Source organism: Halichoerus grypus, chromosome 4, assembly GCF_964656455.1.
Source record: "Halichoerus grypus chromosome 4, mHalGry1.hap1.1, whole genome shotgun sequence".
Taxonomy (NCBI): domain Eukaryota; kingdom Metazoa; phylum Chordata; class Mammalia; order Carnivora; family Phocidae; genus Halichoerus; species Halichoerus grypus.
The window spans coordinates 115,587,688-115,609,055 of NC_135715.1; the positions used below are offsets into that span (position 1 = coordinate 115,587,688).

At 38.7% G+C, this 21,368-nt stretch overlaps 1 pseudogene; it reads left to right on the forward strand.

The window, feature by feature from the left end:
- The first annotated feature begins 602 nt into the window (after positions 1–602).
- LOC118549957 (thioredoxin domain-containing protein 17 pseudogene) overlaps positions 603–21,368 on the forward strand; it is a 48,528-nt pseudogene continuing 27,762 nt past the window's right edge.

Below are 21,368 nucleotides of genomic sequence, written 5' to 3' on the forward strand. Positions count from 1 at the left end.
GGACCATGGCTTGTCTGAATATTACTAATTGGAAAATCGTTTCATGAGATTCGCCCACTTTTAAGTTTTTTAAAACAGAGACTTGGATGGCAATAGTTCCAACCAGATTTGGGGACAGGAGAGTTGTGTCGGTGGCAGGATCAGACAAGCAGGCGAGATATTAAGGGCTAGATGTTAAACACGTCAGACTATTTGTAACATAATTTCACCGGGCAAGGAATCCATGATACGGATATACCCACTAACAGTAAATTCATAGGCTTGGACTCCTCCATGAAGCCCACCCTGATTAAGAGATCTACTCCTTTATTTTGTCCATTACACCCTGGGAACAGATCCTTCCAGAACACACTGGTTTTGACCTTGTATGTTGATTACCTGCTTATGCTTCTTGTCTTGACTAGATAGTGTAGGTAGTGAAGAAGTTTCTGGAGAGCAGTCTGTGAGGAGTTCCCTGGCCTGCCTTAGGGTATACTCAGTATTTGTAGAGTGAATTGCAAGTGCTGCCGTGTCTATTGTCAATCTCGTGGCCAGGGCACTTAACGTAGAAGACAGAGATTTGAATTTAAGGATGTAAGTTGCCATTAGTGATTTTAAGCAACATGAGAGAAGTGTCCCCTCCAGCTGTTACTTCAGGTAAGTCCATTTTAAGGACGACCAAAAGCAGGGCTTGCATGGGCAAGAGCTTCATGGGCATTCTGAGCTTCTTGCACGAAAACTTGTGGGATGATGGCCTAAAGGACTGGTTAGCCCTAAATGCATATGTAACACTGTTAAACAAAGTAGGCTGGCCTGCATAAATGAGGCATTGTGCTAGTGTTCTGTTTCTCCACACTGCAATGAGAGTTCCTTAGAAATTCCAATATAACAATCTTTGTCCTTTATGTGTCCTCTTAGAGAAGACTTGGCCTCTTGTGAGCCCTTTGATCATTTCTCTCTTCCACCCTCAACGGGGGGCACACGCTAAAAGGTTTCCTCCACAAAGGCTCGCCCATCCCCTGGCCCCTTTCTTCCCCAGCGCACATCAAATCTGCTTGCATTATACAGATGCTCTGACACTCAGAGGTAGAGAAAGGCGCCCTGTGGCTAGTGGACAGGCTGAGAAGAATGCGATGGCAGCATTCACATGGGATACCGGCTCTTGGCTTCAAGTGCAGACGTCTCCACAATGGACCTTTATTTTATTAGCATAAAGGAGACTTTAAAAGATCGCTTTTAATAGATGCAGATTCTCAGGGTGTACTCCTGTTTCAGGACAGCTCGGCTGGAGCTGTTGAGTTGCTTCTGGGAGCAGATTGAGGATATGATGATGATGATGATGATTTCCTGTCTCAGCTGCAATGCGGTGCCAGGGAGAGTCGGATGCAGGTCTGTTTTTGTGGTGCCTTAGACTGATGCCAAGATAGAAGTTCTCAGTGTTCTATTTTCCATCAAAAGGCATCAACACTGTGCACGTAGCCAGAATAGATTAGAGGAAAAGAAATGAGAATAGGAATGTTTATTCTCAGTGACTAAACAATAATTAAGAAGGAACAGGGTAGCATTGTTCTAAGTTACACTGTAATACGGGGGCAGCAGGGCTGAAGCAACCAAGGCAATTATCTGCAAGAAGATGACGAGAGAGGTGGCAACATAGTATTTGGAATGCTTTTGCAAATGTGGTCCCTATTGAGTAAGAAACAAGCTGGTCCAAGACACCCCACAACCAATATGGTAGATAAGAGGATGTATGACATGCAATTGGCAGTAACCAAAGACTAATACGAGGTAGAGAGAAACTAGAGTCGACACAGCACGGCTCCACAGGCAGCAGAGTTTAAGTGGTAGAAATGAGCACAGGTTCCAGAACCAGGCTGCCCAGGTCTGATTTTGGCATCAGCTGTCTATTATCTGTTGGCGATAATGCTTCGCTATGCCTCAGTTTCTTCACCTGCAAAATGGGAGTAATAGTAATAGAACTCATCTACCTACAGAGGTTCTGTGAGTTAATATATCTATGAAAAATACATTAACATATTGGTGGCTGGCACCCGGTAGGGATTATATGAATATTTGATAAATAAATAATGTAGTTATCCACTACTTCCTCAATATTTTACTATACATCCTCTGGGAGAAAAGGTCTCTTCTAAATTGAAGGACTTTAGTGCACAGTTATTATAGTACTCTTTGATGCTGTGGACATGTAGAAAGGCATGTAAAATATGTACCCTGATCTCAGAGAAATTATAGTCTAGTTGAGAAAGCAGGACATACAGATCTAAAAGGCCAAACAGTAATAACAAAGATAACATAATTCAAAACATGCTAAAGCATGTATTTACTATATAAAATTAGCTTCTCAATGTGCACTTAGACAGTAATCGTGTCAGGAGAGCAGACAAGGGGAAATGCCCTTGTTTCTAGATCAGAGGGCTTGTATAGGGAATGTCCTGTAAGGGTGAAAGTTCCATCAGAAGCAGCTAAGTTCTATCGGAGAGTAATTTACGTAATGAGGCAAGTGGAAGGCATGCTTTGGGATGTGAAATATGCCCTTGGCTCTATTTAAGCCTCTTTTTACTAAAAAGCAAAAATTACTTTGGTCATTCACTCATAGTAGCCAGTAAAGTATACATGCATAGCTTATTTAGTAGTAGCACATTTTATGCCAATTTTTCATCAGTTTGTGAGCACAGAAAAAGATTTACTGTTAATCTTCACAGGTTTTCTTGTACTCCATCCAAATGAGTACATCTGGTTCACATGATATCAGGCTTTGCTTTCTCTACCACCACCGAAAACCAAAACCAAAACCAACTTATTTTCTGGTATGCAATGTTTAGAATCTAAACAGGCAAAAAAGAAAATCAGTTATGGCTACTCACAAATAGAAAACAAAATAATCGGTATTGCGCAAGATAATTAGAAGTGACATTAGTCCACAAATATCTGGATTCTTCATATAGGTAGTCAAGTGAGTGCTCATGCTAGAGGCACGCTGGGACAGAGGCACCGAATACTTTGTTTCTGTTCTTGTGCTGCTGCTTCCCCTTTTCCTCCCTGATTTTTCCTCTCTTGATTTCCCTCTTCCTGCTCCTTTACCTCCCCTTTTCTCCTTTCATTTTTTGTAATTCAGTGTTTTTTGTATTCTGCAAAGTTATCATCGATATCAAGGATGCAATCTGAGTTTCCTGTGTGGTGGTTTCATGCTATTTCGTCATTTAGAAAGAAGGAAGCATGGGTCAATATCACTTTTTTTTTTTTACAAGTATGATTTGAAACATTTAAGGTTTTACTTAAGCTGTTCTACCTAGTGTGGGAAAGATACCAATGTGTATCCGTACCAATAAAATCCATTGGCATAAATGTCCCCATCACATTGTGACAATAGTCTCCAGAGTAGTACGCCTAACCTCAAGACTAATCTTGTTGGAATGACTTAATAGACTTAAAACGTCATGCTTTGTGCATTATAGCCCTAGCTGGATTAAAAACGCTGTGCGTATTTTAAGCTCCACATGTCCCATTAAATTAAATTCATCTTCGTTACCTTGTGCTCACTTCCCAGGATATTACTTTATTTTTAAGAGAGGTTTCTAAAGTCACATTTCTCCCACCAGGAGCAATTAAATGCAGGGCAACAAAGCTTAACATATAATGAGGGGGACTACTGTCAACAGAGCCAAAATGAAATGGAGAAACGTCAGTGACCTAGAATCAACACTGATGAATCATTTAAACCAAACCATCTACTCTAATATTAATATTAATATTTATTTGGAGTGGATTCACTAGAGCAATATTTCCCATAGCAGTTCCCATAGAGTTACCCCATGAAAAAAAGTTTTCCACTATTAAATAAGATGGAAAACACAAAATTCTGTATCTACATCTTGGAAATTTATAATGTACATTAGCCAGAGAACTCCTCAAAGAGTTCCTGCAGTTATTAAAAAAATGAGATATAATTCACATAATATAAAGTCACTATTTTTTATTTTATTTTTTGTTCAGTGTTTTAGACATATTCTAGTGTCCAAAAGAACAAATAATTTTATCAATCAAAAGTTTGCTCAAATAGGGGCACCTTGGTGGCTCACTTGGTTAAGTGTCTGACTCTTAATTTTGGCTCAGGTCAAGATCACAGCATTGTGAGACCCAGCCCCGTGTCTGGCTCCACACTGGGCATGGAGCCTGCTTAAGATTCTCTCTCTCCCTCTCCCTCTGCCCCTCTGAGACTAACCCCTGCACTCCGCCCTACTCACACGAGTATGCACAAGCTCTCTCTCTCTCTCTCAAAAAAAAAAAAAAGTTTGGGCAAATATTCTTAACAACATTGTGTTTCTTTTCTTTCTTTTGAACTTTATTTTATCTCCCAGGAGAAACGTTCTCAAACTTGCATATTCGTAGGCACATAAAAGTTCAAGTTTATAATATAGAGATAAGAGTATTCAACTGTATTAGAGAAAAAATAGTGAGTTTAAGAAGACTTTCTACAAATAGTCACTTCAATGCTAAAGAACTATTCTTTTTTTTTTTAATGATTTTATTTATTTATTTATTTGAGAGAGAGAGAGTGAGCACAAGCAGGGAGAGGGGCAGAGGGAGAGGGAGCCCAATGTGGGGCTCCATCTCAGGACCCTGGGATCATGGCCTGAGCTGAAGGCAGATGCTTAACCCACTGAGCCACCCAGGTGCCCCTAGAGAATTATTTCTTAAAGTTTGTAGTTTATTTTTAAAGCATTTTTTGAGACATAATTTATATAAAATAAAATTAATCGTTTGAAACGGTACCACTTCAGTGGTTTTTAGTATAATCAGTGTGTTATGTAACCATCACCACTATCAAATTTCAGAACATTCCCATTACCCCCAAAAGAAATCTCATACCTATTAGCAATCAGTCCAAATTCCCTCCCTTTCTCCATCCGCTGGCAACTGCTAATCTACATTCTGTCTCTGTCGATTTGCCTATTCTGCACATTCTATATAAATGGAATCATACAATATGTGGCCTTTGGTGGCTGGCTTCTTTCACTTAGCATAATGTTTTTAAGGTTAATCCATGTTGTAGCATAGAGAAGTACTTCATTCCTCTTTATGGCTGAATAATGTTCCATTGTGGGATAGACCACATTTTGTTTATCTATTCATCGCCTTGTGGACATTGGGTTGTTTCTACTGTGGGGCTATTATGAATAATGCTGCCATGAACTTTCATGCACAAGTTTTTGTGTGAACATGGGTTTTCAGTTTTCTTAGATATATACCCAGGGGGTGGAATTTCTGGATCCTATGGTAGTTCTATATTTAACCTTCTGAGGAACTGCCGAACTATTTGCCATAGCAGCTGAACCATTTTCCATTCCCACTAGCAATGTATGCAGGTTATATTCTCACCAACAGTTGTTATTTTCCTTTTTACCCCCAGCTTTATTGAGATATAATTGACATATAACATTATGTAAATTTAACGTGCACAATCTGTTGATTTGATATACTTATATCTTGCAAAATGATTAGCTAACATCTGCATCACATTACATAATTTCTTTTTTTGTGGTGAAATCATTTAAGATTTACTCTCTTAGCAACTTTCAAGTATAGAACAGTATTATTAACTATAATCACTATGCTGTACATTTGGTCTCCCAAATTATTCATCTTATATGGAAATTAGTACTTTTTGACAACATCCCCCCATGCCAGCCCCTGGTAACCACCATTGTAGTCTCTGTTCCTATGAGTTTGGCCCTTTTAGATTATACATATAAGTGATATCAAATAGGATTTGTCTTTCTCTGACTTATTTCACTTCATATATTGTCCTTAAGGTCCATCCATGTTATTGCAACACCAGAATGTCCTTTCTCATGGCTGAATAATATTCCATTGTATATAAGCCATAAGGTCTCTATCCTTTCATCTGTTGAGGAACACTTAGGATGTTTCCATATTTTGGCTATTGTGAATAATGCTGCAGTGAACACAAGAGTATCGGTATCTCTTTGACATTATATTTCTATTCCCTTTGGATATACACCCAGAAGTGGAATTATTAGATCACATGGTGGTTCTATTTTTAAATTTTTTTTAAGGAGTCACCTTACAGCTTTCCATAGTGGGTGTACCAATTTCATTCCCGCCAACAGTGCAAAGGGTTCCCTTTCTCCACATACTCACCAACACTTGTTGTCTCTTGATGACAGCCATTCTAACAGGTGTGAGGTAATATCTCATTGTGATTTTGATTTGCACTTTCCTGAGAATAAGTGATGTTTTTTGTTTTTTTTTAAAGATTTTATTTATTTATTTGAGAGAGTGAGCAAGAGAGAGAGCACAAGCAGGGGTGCGGCAGAGGGAGAGGGAGAAACAGGCTTCCCACTGAGCAGGGAGCCTGATATGGGGCTCAATCCCAGGACCCCAGGATTATGACTGGAGCCAAAGGCAGATACTTAACTGACTGAGCCACCCAGGTGCCCCAGGATAAGTGATGTTAAGCATCTTTTCATGTACTTTTCTATTTAGGATCTTTGCCCATTTTTAAATTGGGTTTGGGTTTTTTGTTGTCTTTTTTTTTTTTTATTATTGAGTTGTATGAGTTCCTTATATATTTTGGGTATTAACCCCTCATTGGATATGTGGTTTACAAATACTTTCTCCCATTCCATAGGTTACCTTTTCATTTTGTTGATGGTTTCCTTTGCTGTGTAGAAGCTTTCTAATTTGATGTAGTCCCACTTATTTATTTTTGCTTTTGGTGTCATATCCAAAAAATCATGGCCAAGACCAATGTCAAAATGCTTATCCTCTGTTTTATTCTAGGAGTTGTATGTTTTAGGAGTTATGTAAATCTTTAATCTGTTTTGAGTTAATTTTTGTGTATGGTGTAGGATAGTGGTCCAGTTTCATTCTTTTGCATTAGGCTGTCCGGTTTTCCCAGCACCACTTATTGTGTATTTCCCCATTGTATGTATACTCTTGACTGTTTTGTCAAAAAATTAATTGACATATGTGCATGGGTTTATTTCTGGGCTCCCTGTTCTGTTCCATTGAGATCTATGTGTCTGTTTTTATGCCAGTACCATACTATTTTGATTACTACAGCTTTATAATGTAGTTTTAAATGAGGGAATGTGATGTCTCCAGCTTTGTTCTTCTTCCTTAAGATTGCTTTGGTTATTCAAGGCCTTTTATAATTCCAAACAAATTTTAGGATTAAAATTCGCCAAAGAACTCCTTAGGAGGTCCTGCAATTTTTTTTTAAAAAAGTGTACCATTAAGTGATTTTTAGGATATTCACGAGGTTGTGCAGTCACTGCCCTATCTAACTCCAGAATATTTTCATCCTCCCCAAAAGAAACTCTGCACCCTTAGCGGTCCCCTGGACCACTTAACGCTTTCCCTTTGGCTTCTGACAACCACTAATCTGGTTTCCATCTCCATGGATTTGTCTAGCCTGCAAGTTTCATATAAATAGAAACACATAATATGTGATCTTTTTTGTCTGACTCCTTTCACTTAGTGTTATGTTTTCAGGGTTCATCTATGTTGGGGCATGTATCCGTACTTCTTTCTTTTTTATGGCTGAGTAATATTCCATTATGTAGGCTACACCATGCTTTGTTTACCCATTCATCATTTGAGGGTCTTTTGATTGTTCCACTTTTTGGCTATTATGAATCGTATTGGAATGTATGTTTGTATAGTTTGTTGTGTGAATATATGTTTTAATTCTCTTGGGTATATATGAAAAAATGAAATTGTTGGTGATAGAGTAACTAGGTTTCACTTTTTGAGGCACTGCCAAGCTGTTTTGTGCCATAGCTGTACCATTTTGCATTCCCACCCGCAGTCCATGAAGGTTCTAATTTCTCCATATTCTCAGCAACACTTATTATTTTCCAGTCATTCCTGTGGGTGTTAAGTGGGATCTCATGGTTTTGATTTGCATTTTCCTGAAGGCTAATGATGATGTTGAGCATTTTTTTCTTTGTTTTTTGGCCATTTATACATCTTCTTTAGGGATATGTCCATTCAAATCCTTTATTTTTAAATTAGGTTGGCTTTTTATTTTGGAGTTATAAAAATTCTTTATTTATTATAGCTACTAGGCCCTTATTAGAGATATGACTTGCAAATATTTTCTCCCTTTCTGTGGGCCATCCTCTCATTCCATAATAGTGTGATCCCACAATGATTTTTTTTTGTTTTCATTTTTATCTAATCCCAAATTTTCCAATACTGTCTGACCCCAGTGAGAATATTTTCTTTAAACATTTTGGTAGATGTTGAGCTAGGCTACCATTGGTTTTCCCTTTCCTTGGACTGTATAGATAAGAACCCTGGGAAAGGAAACCAAGACTTAGAAATATAAGAAAGGACAGAAACGGTCATATGTCAGTGTGGTTAAAAGATCCCAACATTCATGGTGATCTGTATATACAATATCAATCCATGGTAAGAAACAACTCCAAACTCTCTTTAAAATTCATTTGTTATTAGTCCTTGGACTGATAAATGGACTGATGTAAATGTAGAGAGAGTAGATTGTTCTAGTCATCCTACAAGCCCTAGGAAACGAGGGGTTGAATCAGCCTCCATGCTATATAGCACAGATGAACCTGTGCGTTTTTTCAGCCTACTGTGAATAGGGTGAGAAAATATCAGGACAACAGAAGAGGAAGAAAAAGGAAGGAAAGCAGACCCTTCCAAAATACAAGATTAAATCTGAGAACTTCTCAAGAGAGGACATTTGTACTATAATGCATATAGCAACTGCCTGAGAAAGGAGACTCCTTAGGGCTTTGGGTTGGATGACCCAGGGTGGTTACTTCAACCAGTGGAAGCTGCAAATATAAGGGGAACTCCAGGTGTTATATATGTGTGTGTGTGTGTATATATATATATATATATATATATATATATATATATCAACCTTACAACAACTTTGCAAAGCAGGTAACATTATTTCCATTTTACAGTGGGAAATGGTGACAAAGAGGTCAGGGATTTGCTGCTTAAGGCCAAACAGATGAAGGAGGTGGCTGGGGCCACATAGCATTTAAAGGGAAAAAACCAATTCTGTCTTACTGCTCTGGAAAAAGTTTTAGGAGCACAGTCATTTTAGAGAATAATCTATTGCCCATTATCAAATATGTAAAGGAATTCTAAAGTAGGGAGCAATCAGTTTGTTCTCACTGGTACCCACAGGAAAGAGGATTAATTTGCAGGTGCTCCTTCTCTGGAACACCAAGGTATACACTTGGATTACTTAGCTCCTAACATGATACTAGATAATTTTTACATGTCTATCTTCTCTTCCCCTGAGTGCAGGGACCATATTATTTTGTTCCCTCTGCATTACCAGAGCTTAACACAGGAAGGCTTTCTAAACACTGTAGCCAAAAATAAACAATTGCACGGATGAAAGAATACATAAATAATAAGAGCTTACAGTTATATAACTCTTACTCTGTGCAGGTATTGTTCTAAACATTTTTCATCTATTTATTGTATTCATCTATTATTTATGTCTATTTCATCTATTTATTGTATAAGCCACACATCAAAAAGAAGCAAAATTAATTACTTTCATTGGACAGATGAGAAAACAGGCATAAACATGTGGATCTACAGTTCACACTCTTAAGCACCACGTTGAACAACCTCTCCCCAAACCTGAACTGAAAGCTAATTTACAGCTGCCATAAAACGGAGGATTTAGAAGGCAGTCAGCTTCCAGTCAGCCCTCGAGTCCTGGAGCTTCTGTCACCCTTTGCAGAGACATGCTCAGTTGCTGGAGGTACTGAGAATGCTAAAGATGCAGGTACCTTCGTTTCCCCTTTCCTTTGCTCCACGGCTGACTGGCCCAGGCTGAAGAAATGACAGGGACCTTATGGATTTCACCCACGCCCTTGACACCAAGCTTCCGGGGGAAGCACAGAAGCCAGGCCTGCTCAGATACCCAGAATGGTCAACGAAGCGGTGGCTTCCGATGACTCAGCAGATGAACAGCACCCTAGCAAGAGGTGCTAGCATCCACCTGTTTCACGTCTATATGCTTTGACTCTGAAACTGCGCCTCACCTTCAGTCTGGCCTTGACCTTGTGTCCTTGCCTGACACTTAGGTAATATAAAATGCAGACCACCACTTTTCTTGCTTGGCTAGGGCAAATTCTAACTGGCCAAAGGGGTTTAAAGTCGTGTACGGTTAGTCCTGTGCTTGGGAAATAATGAAAATATGTGTTCAAAGCTCTATCCCAGTGATCTCCTGGGGGGGGAACAGTCTGGATCTGGCTCTGACAGCCTTGAAGCAGACTTCAAAGCAGCTGTGCCTACAGCCATGCTTCTTCCACTAGGACATGGGTGCTGGTGCTGATGACGGCTGAGTTGCTGACTTCTCTCTCACAGCTGCAGAGGCGCCACCATGCTTATCACCAAGCACATGTATCACTGAGTGTCTAGCTTCTCAAATTATCACTGGGGTTATAAATCCAGTGACTCACAAACTTACTTAGCTTCCCATTGCAATCACCTGGGGAGTTTAGAAATACCAACGCTTGCCTTCTACTCTCACGCGTTCCAACTCTGATGTCCTGGGGTGGGGCTTGGGTCTGGGGATTTTTAAAAGCTCCCAAATGGTTCAAATGTGCAGCCGAGGTTGAGACCCACTGCTCTAGAGGGTCATTTATAAAGTGCTCAGGCCCAAATTAGCATTTTTACGATACCTATTGAGGAGCAGATTTTATATATATCTTGCAAGGTCATTATAAGGATCAAATGAGATAATGTCTGTAAATTTCTCAGTTCCTGGCAAGAATAAGGTCTCAGTAAATACTAATTCTTATTTGCCCCAACTGTGGGCGCATGCGTGCACGCACACACACACACACACTGCATCACAACCCTACAATCAAACCACAAGTTAATAAAGTTACAGGAATTTTCTAGTTAACTGAGGATCAATCTCAAATTCACTTTTTAAAAACCCTAATTGTATTTAATTGTTCTAAGTTATAATAGCCCACGTCTCTGCTTAAAGATGCCAATTCTAACTGATGAAAACATTTCTTCTTTGGACATTAGGTGTTGCTTTAGGATCATTTTAGTGAGTTGTAGTCTCCTACATTTGCGTAGTTCTAGGAAGTTCAAATGTGAGAATTCAAAGGCTTTATTCAAAGGTGACTATTTTATTTGATTAAATTCTAGTTACCTATTTTTTAGCAATATGGCTCTTGTCTCTCACAATGGAAAGCCAAAAGAAATTTGGTCAATTCAAAGTCCTGGCCAGTTAGATTTAAAAAATGCTTTATTGTAGTTCTGAATGTTTTCAGCATGAAACTGTGCTCTTGCATATGTGTTCATTTAAATCATGTTCAAACTAAAGAGAAATTGTACAAATTATGTTTTGATCGAGGGAGTCACCTTCATTGATTTGCAGGCCAATATATTTTAAGTTTCCTCCTTGAGGCCATTGGAGGCATACTTTGAGGACAAAGGTGCCCCATTACCTGAATAGGTAATGGCTACATTAAGACATTCAGGAGGGTAGGGAGAGAGAAAACAGCATGTGTGAGACCTTGAGGTATGAAACTGCTTGGCATATCCAAAAAACTGGAGGAAGAATGTTCTAGCGGACTCAACAAGTGAAATAGAGCATATTAGGCAGCGAGTCTAGAGAGATACATAGGCTGACGTCTGCATCTTTGTGGTGACTTGATTCCTCATGTTGACTCTGTGTAGTTTAACTGTTTGTCAGTGAGCTTTGTTTATTAGATATAAGTGCCTTGACATTAAGTTTTTCTTTACCACGGCACCCATTTCAAAGACATCTGTCTCAAATCAACATATTGCCAACTGTTTGACACAGCTACTAGTAAACAACTAAACAAGGAATCAGACTGCCCCCTGCATGAAGCTCCCCTGTGAGAAAGTCCTGGGTAACCTAGACAACGGAGCACTCGAGTGACCATGCTTCCCCCTCCCATGCCCATTCCTGCTCTTATGTTTTAAGTTCTCCAATAAAGAGTGAACCCACAAAACCCTAGTCCCCCCACCCTCCATCTCAATAGAGACAGAACCTCAGGTCCCTGCTCTTTCTCTCTACCTGTGACCTCACTGTGGCTCTCAGGCATGCTGTGTCCCCTCAGAGCCTGTGAGTAATAAACCTTGTTTTTTTCTAAATTTCTGATAGGTGTTACTAAGGTGCCTCTTGCAGTCATAATAAGAACGACAAGGATTGGTCAGCCACAACATTGGCTCTAGTTGGGGAAATGTTTGTGGGGTCTTGCCACAATTAATATGAGCCCAGGTGAGTGTCTCAGATATTTCTAGCTGTTGCTATCAGTAGGCAGAGGCCAATGGGAAACACTGTTCTAGACATCCCACCATCTGCAATTTGTTTTGACTCTGTGGTAGAGGTCAATTATTTCCACAATAATGCTGTGTGACAAAACACCCCAAAACTCAGTGGCTTAAAACACAATTATTTATTCTCTCTCACATCTGCAAGTTGTCCAGGAACTGGCTAATCTAGACTGAACTTGGCTCTAAACTCTGCAGCTTAGGTTGGGAACAGATTTACTCTGCAAGTCTCTCATCTTTGCTGGACCAGTGGGCTACCTGGGGTCATTTCTCTCATGGCAAAAATGGAAGTAGGTAAGCCCAACTACACAAGCACATTTCAAGCCTCTGCATAAATCATGTCTGCTAATGTCCCATTAACCCAAAGTCAAGAGGCCAGAAAGTGCATTCTGTTTATAGTAAGAGGAAATACAAGGTTTTATGAGTTAAACGGCTAAAAGCAAGGATTCAGAGGAGTGAGACATCTGGGCTAAAAACAACCCACCAGATCCACCAAGGCGAGGTTTTGGTGACTACCTTATGCTATCCTGGTCATCCAAAATCACCTGTGTTTTTTTCCTGTTAAAAGGTCAACATGGTCTTTGTTGGCCCTAATATTCCATCTGGTTCTTGTTCCCTTATGCTGCATGAGTTATTTCCAAAAAGAAAGGATAAGAACAGTAATTCCTATACATTTACTTAGGGAAAACATCTGGAGAGTTGTTTTTGTTTTTCTTCAGTTTTCATCTGGATGTTTGGCATTGTGTCAAAAGTTTTACTCTGAGAAATTTTAAAAAGTGAGTCTAGTTAGTGTGTTACTTCCTCTCTGCTTTATAATAATACACTAGAGTCTCACTCAAATGCCACCCCTGGGATGCAGGCTAGGAACCACGTTATAAGGGAAAGAGCAGGATAAATTTCTTCTGATGCTCATTCTCAACAATAAAGTCCCTTATAAATCTCAACCAACAGTTATTTTAGAAATAATCCCACGCCTGTTTTGTCACATTACAATGAGATTCTATTATGCAGAAGACCCTTGGCCTCCTTGGATTTGACAATCACAGTTTCTACTATTTGCTAATGACCACTAGGTCATAACATGCGATCATTTGTCATTTTTATTGAGATACATATTTGGATGTCATGTGTCTCCGGTTTGGTGCCACAGTTTTGTTCTCTAATTGTTGTTGCTTACATTTTTCTTAGAAAAAATTAACTTTAATAGCAGTGTTTATAAATTTGGAAATTTTCCAAGTATCTTGGGATAAGCAAACAGCAAAACCAGCAAGAGGTTTTAGAATATCATGTCAGAACTCAGCACTCAAAAGCCTAGATTTAACCAGTATTGCAGGCCCATGTCAGTGGGTCATCTTCCACTAGATTGGATGCTACAGGAAGGAAAGGACCATATCTTACTTTTTCCTTTCTCTGCTTTTAGCTCACTGCTTGAATAAAGTAGGCACCCGATACATGCTTGATGAATGAGTGAGTAAATAAATGAAGGTATGGAAGTCGGTCAATGAATAACAAGGCCCACCCTTTCAGGATGGTGTCAGAAGCAGCGGTCTTGTAACTGCATGGCAGGTTGGAGAAGGTCATGGAGATCAAGACCAAACATCACTTTAATGGAGACTGATAGTAGACATGTTATCAAGAGAAGTACTCAAGTCCAGGTAATAAGACAGTGAGCTATTTGTAGATTGGGGGGGTACAAGGTAAGGACTTCCCTAGCAAGAAAAGCCACTTTAGAATGGGGTCACAATGTCAGAGCAGGACAAGGAAGACTTTCTATTGTGTGCCCTACGTGTTAAATTAGAGCTCCTTAACCACCTGGAGGTGAAGGTCAAGCAACCTGGGCTATAGAAAAGAAGGACTATAGGGTTAAGAAACTCATGAGGTCATTGAACCATGTGTCATTAAATGTTGGAAAAAGTTTAATCTTCTTAAAGTCAATTTGAATAATGCTTATAACCCTAGTAATTGTGGGGTTCATGTGGTCTGTTTTTGGTATTGTGTAATATTGAAATGAAAACAGTCTATCACATGAAGAGTAAAGGAATCATTTCCAATTCTTATCCCAAAGAACACTGCAGAAATCCACTTCATGTTGCATTTTAAAAATTCTCTTTCACCCGCAAAAATAAATGTTCTCCCCCACCATAAAAAAAATGAATGAAGTATCAAATTTAAAAAGTTGGGGGAAAACAACAAAATTAACATAAGGAAAGAGAGAAAGAATGTAAATATGAAAGTAGTAATAAATGAATTCTAAAACAGGAAACAAACAAAAGTAAAACTAGTAACTGGGTTCAAGAGTGGGTTAATTGAGAGTGAAAAAGGGAAAGAGATAATGCAAGAGTAAGAGGCAGAGAAAGAAAGAGGCAGTGCTGTGGGGGAGGGGAGGAGAATAAAAATGGTGCATATGTGGAGAGGGGCAGAAAACACAAATGCACAAAATCACATGTCACAATAGAGGAAATGGGCATAGATATAAAGAAACGGAAAAGAATTTTAGAAGAATACTTTACTCAACTCTGTAGAAATAAATTAGAAACCTAGGAAGTAAGGGATAAATAACCAAAACATATATGGGAAAAGACAGGAAGTTAAATATAGCAAAAAAGTTGTCAAAAAATCATCATCCACAGCAAAAAATGCCTGATCCATACATTTTCACTGGCCAATCTATAAAGTCCTTAAGAACTAAGAAACTCTGATTCTATTTAAAAATGTTTGTGAGCGTAGAGGGAAAAAAAAGGAAAGTTTATGTGTTTGTTTTATGAAGCCACTATTGCTAAAACCTGACAAAATAGGATGGTATGGTAAAATTAAATTTCAAGATCTCACCTATATTATTGTTGCAAAAATCAGAAGTTAAGTATTGTCAAATAAATTACAATCACATATTATAAGAATAATATAATACCACATAGAGTTCATACCAGGAATTCAGGGATGGCTCAATATATGGAACTTAACAATGCACATATTAATAGATTTGAGGAGAGTAGTCATTTGATCATCTCAATAAATGTCAAAGAAGCATTTGATAAAATTCTTTTAGAACTTTTAAAACATAAATGGGTTAATAAATCCCTAATTGTAACATAGAATTATCATGGGCTTAATGGTGAAATATTAGAAAAATTCCCATTAAATTCATATTCACCCTAAGGATGCCTACCATGACTGGTATTACTTATATTTTTCTGGAAGTACCAGCAATGCTCTTAATCTAAGCAGAATGATAAGAAGCATAGAAGTTAGAAAGGATAATGCTAATTTTTAATTATTTGCAGATTATATTAATACTAGAAAATGAGAGGAAACAACTATAACAGTTCTACAATTAGGAATTCAGTAGATTGAGTATATAAAGATTAATATACAAAACTTACTTGTTGCCCTCAATGTAGATTTATGAAAAAAGGGAAAGCACCTAGAAATAAACATTCCGATCTATTTGAAGAAAATTTTAATATTCTACTGTGAAAGCTAAAACACTTAAATGCATATCAAGAACTGACTTGGTCTTAGATAAGAATGATCAACTTTACATAAACAGTATTTCTCAACTCTTTCGTTACAGACCCCTTAACAGACATTTCTTTTTTGATTGTCCTCTCTCATTAAATTTTAATACCACCAATAAACTAAATATCTGTATACGTACTGTGCATGTATATCTGTGCTTTAGAACTTAAGTTTTTTTTTAAAAGAGTAAGTTTTTCATCTCCAAGAACCAATTTTTGTCTCTTTAAGGGTGATATCATCCTGTTGAGAATGCATGAAATGGACATTCTTTCTTAATTAATTCAAAACTTTAAATTCAATGCCAATCCAAATACCAACAGTAACTTTTTGACACTAGATGCACTGATTGAAACTTACAAGACTAGGGTAGAAAAGTTTCAAAATGTAAATATAATGAAGGGGGCTAGCTCTTCTATTAGGGGTATTAGACATATTATTTAAAAAAAAGGAATAAATATTATATAATGGAATTTCTAGGATAGATATTTCATAAGTAGAGCCCATACATGGTGGAATTTAGTATGTGATAAAAAATGGATTATCAAACAAATAGGTTTTGTTTTTTGGGTTTTTTTTAAAGATTTTATTTATTGGGACGCCTGGGTGGCTCAGTCGGTTAAGCGGCTGCCTTCGGCTCAGGTCATGATCCCAGGGTCCTGGGATCGAGTCCCACATCGGGCTCCTTGCTCGGAGGGGAGCCTGCTTCTCCCTCTGCCTGCCTCTCCCCCTGCTTGTGTTCTGTCTCTCTGACAAATAAATAAATAAAATCTTTAAAAAAAAAAAAAAAAAAAAAGATTTTATTTATTGACAGAGAGAGACACAACAAGAGAGGGAACACAAGCAGGGGGAGTGGGAGAAGGAGAAGCAGGCTTCCCACGGAGCAGGGAACCCCATGTGAGGCTCGATCCCAGGACCCTGGGATCATGACCTGAGCCGAAGGTAGACTGAGCCAACCAGGCACCCCAACAAATAGGTTTTGAATAACTGACTAGCCAGAAGAGAGAGGATAGGGAGTTCATCTCTATTACACTCTTTACACGAAAATAAATGGGATGGTTCAAAGATTTTAACACAAAATGAGACACCATACAAATGTAGAAAAAAATATAGGAAAATTTATATTTTCTTGGAGGGAAAAGTCTATGGAATAAAATAAAACCCAAAAGCTAAAAAATTAAAGATTAATAGCTTTGCACAAAATTAAAATATTTGCGTGATTTAAAACACCATAATTGAATTTAAAAGGCAAACAACACAACAGAACAAGATATATTTGCAGTGTATAGACAAGAAAATGATTAATATTCATAAGATATATTGAATTTAAATTAGTAATAAAAATGCTAAAGACCCTAGAAAAAATGGACTCTAGACATAGAAGAAAAAGAAATGCAAATAGCCTCTAAATGTAAGAAAAAAGCGATTATCCACAAAATAAAACTTGAATGAGAGACATTGTTTTTCATGTATCGGAAGGGCAAAGTTGGAAGTATTTTTGTAATATAATGTGTCATTGAGAATGTGTGGAAACAGAAATTTTTATCCATTTCTACTGAGTGTATAAATCAGCAAAGTCTATTTTTTTAGAACAACTTGTCAGTTGCTATGAAAAATAAAACTTTATATACCCATTGCCCAATAATTTCAAGTCTAAATAATTATACTGCAGATATAGTCACACTTGGACTTAAAGACTTTTTTCTCAAGAATGTTCATTGCAGCATTTTTGTAATAGTGAAGAGTAACATACCCAACAATAAAAGACTACTTATATGATTATGATACATACATATAATAGAATACAGTGTAGCTATTGGTAAGACATATTAGGAGGGAAAAAAGTAAATTTGCTGAAAATTATATAGTACGTGTGATGGTTAGTTTTATGGGTCAACTTTGTTATACCATGGTATCCAGGTGTTTGTTTAGACACTAATCTGGCTGCTCCTGCGAAGGTATTTGTAGGTGTGATTAATATTTATAATGAGTTGATTTTAAATAAAGCACATTACCCTTGATAATGTGGGTAGACCTCATATAATCAGCTGAAGCCCTTAAGAGTAAAACAGGTTTCCTGGAGGAGGAATTCTGCTTTAAGACTGCAACATCAACTCTTAATTTCCAGCCTGCTCCTATAGATTTCAGCCTTGCTGGTGCCCACAATTGTGTGAGCAAATATCCTAAAATCAATCTCTCTCTTTCTCTCTCTGTCTCTCTCGGCTCCCAGTATATATAGAGATTGGTTCTATTGGTTCTGTTTCTCTGGAGAACACCCGGCTGATGCAGTGTATTATTATATCTTTTTAAAAACTTGTACCTATTATGACTGTATATTTGGTAATTGTTCTGGAAGAACATTGAAGAGAATAGGAACAGTGGTTGTATGAACTTGTTACTGCAGCACCAAGTTAGGAGTGAGTTATAAATGCAGACTCTCGGGCCCCATGCCAGACTCATGGAATCAGAATCCGCATTTTAACAAGATGCAGAGATTGAGAAGCACTGGCAAAGGGAATGGGGCTGGCGCATAGATTCAGAAGGACTGACTTCTTCACCTAGGTTCCTGGGTACTGAACTTTCCTTTCTGCCCACCGCTCAGTTCTCTACACCCTAACGTGCCCATCAGGTATAAGCTACTCCCAGCCCCTCTCCCTTGTTACTCAAACTACTTCCAGCATGCTGCCCACTGATGGCCTCTTCTTTTGGAGCAGCTAATCTTTGTTTCCCTTCTGAGAGTAAACCTTAGTTTTCCAAATTAATTCCTCCTCACTTCCTGGGATTTCCCACTCCCAGTCCTCGATGACCCTAATCTACAGGACACTCTGGAGCCTGGGGACAGGGACTGGATGTGGAGAGCAGACACTGTCTACTTGGCTTTGTGGCATTTGCCTCCGCAGTTGGGGGGAGGAGGCTACACTCTCAAGGAGGGAGGATGGGATTTTTGTTGTTTCTGCTCATATTGTGCGTGTATTTTTTAAAGATTTTATTTATCCATTTGGGGGGGCAGAGGGAGAGGGAAAAGCAGACTCCCTGCTGAGCAGGGAGCCAGATGTGGGACTGGATCCCAGGACTCCCAGGATGCTGGGATCATGACCTGAGCCGAAGGCAGATGCTTAGCTAACCAAGCCACCCAGGCGCCCCAGCTCATACTGTGTTTTAGGCAGAATTTTTTTTTTTTAATATGAAGCTTTTGTTTAATGACAGGATTTATTCCTTCATACTCAGAGCAGATCTTGAAAAATTGTAATTTAGGGAGTTAAAAAAAAAAGGAGCATAATTGGCTGCAGAGGCCAGGGGAAGGTGAATTGATTTTATTAGAAGGCAAATTATCCAAGAGGGGCTCACTTGGTTTGGAGAAAAGCTATAACCTAAACAGGAAAAGAGGAAAGAAATATAAAAAGATGACCTTGGAAAAAAATCTAGCCTGCATAAAACCTGAAAACTTTGCTTGTTCTTATTGTGAAGCTATGGGCTCTTGTCATGTTTCCAAAGAATCAGTAAGCCTGAAGCCTAATGCAACTCAATGTGACCTTGGAGTCTGCCTTCTAACAACTCTAAGGACATTCAAACAACTTGGCATCCAAGTGAATTCATTAGGCTGCTCTGTGGCTTAGGAAAAGTAGTCTCTGTTTTGTAGGTATCCTTCCCTACTACTGAGAGCTAACTTGGACACTCGGACACATTCTGCAGCGCATTGCCTCCAAATAACCGCCCTCAAACCTCGAAGACCTTCTTGTTTCCACTTGTTGAAGTGTTTTCTGCACACGTTAGGCCTAGAGACCAATTACATCCCATCGCCCCGGCATAGCTCAGTGCCACAGGGTAACTCTGCCAGGAACTTCTTATTGCAGATGGGGAAAGGGCAGGCGGGGCTCTAGGCTTATGCCAATTTAAAATATTATTTGTCTGAACCTTTTCACTCCCACAACCGCAAAAAGCCAGGCCCATGCCTGGACACAGTCTAGAGTTATTTCAAAGAAATGTGTGTTTATATTACTAGATAAGAACATTATTATAATAGTATAGCCCAGCCAACTCTGATGTTAACACGTAATGGCAGAGATACTGTTAGTCCGGTACACAGTAATAGCTCATTGTTGGACTAGAAATTGCTGGTACTTCAAAGAACTAAGGTGTGAGTTACCTCCAAAGCATGGAGGACTCCAGTATTTTGATCTATCCGTATGGTTTATGTGAAGTTTTCCAACTGTGTTTGTAAATTTTATTTTTATAATAGCAAATTCTTTTTTCAAATGTAATTTTATACAGAACCCCCACATTTAGAATGGGAAGGTGAGAATGCTATTAAAGCAGGGAAGGAGGCCCAAATTGCCACTTGTTAAGACTGCCTTTGACCCATACTATACTTGGGACAATCATGCAATCCCGGGGCTCCCTGGAACATAATTTGCAAACTGCTGGTCTAGATGAAAACCAACGTTGGTGTTCTCAAGTATATTATATATCTCCTAATATTTTTGAGCAGTGTACTAAATGAATTTTAATTTTTCTTAGCTTAGAATCATCATTTGGAAACCACAATATATGCTCTTATACTTTATAGTTAATACAATACAGTAGAACGAGCATGGACCATGGAGTCCACAGTGTATAACCCACTTAACAGCTGTATCCTTAAGCAAATAACTTAACCTATCCTAGTTATTTAATATCAAAATGCATATTATCAAAAAAATACCTGATTTGCAGAGTTGAGTAAAAAAATTGAGTAGAATAATTTGTGTGGAGGATGTAGGGAGAAGGAGTTGGTATGACTGCTGTTGTTCATCCAAATCCATACTCCCCATTCAGAGACTGAATTTCTCAGCTCATAGATTGGCCAAACGAGAGAACTTACCTTCACCACCATTTCACCTTCTTTGACTGGTACTGTAGAGTATTGTTAGCTAGTTCCAATGCAAAAGTCTGGCCCATCTCTGTTGCAGGCCCAGGGGTTTTTCTCCCCTGTTGGTTGGGTGCTATAAACCTCTATGAGGCCAAAAGTGTAAGGTGAGGGAGAGGCAGTAATACAACAGAGAGAGGTGACATGGGGGGAAGGATGACCTGTTTATCAATTTGTTGTACCCTCCAGATCTGCAGGGGCCCAACTAGCAGATGTACCACTTCCATCAAATAATTGATTATTGGGGCATCTGTCTGACGTTATGACTTGGTGGATCTGATGGAATCATGTAGACTCAGGTTAGTCACTTAATGTCCCATGGTAGGAGCCCAGTCTCTAGTAGGCTAGATGCTGCTTTGCCAAAAGTGAGTAGTTTTCTGCCACATAAGGCCCAGACGTACTCTAGACTACTGGACTACTAGGTGTCTCTGCCATGACTCTTCTATTAGGAATGGCATCCAATCACCATGGACACCTTTGGCTTCAGTATGTCTGCTGTATCTTGTGGGCTGTGTGACAAAGCCAATTGTCAGGTAGAAATCAAATGATCGAATTCTCGAATCCCTTGCTGAGAGTCTGCTTTTTAGAATTATTTCTAGTTATC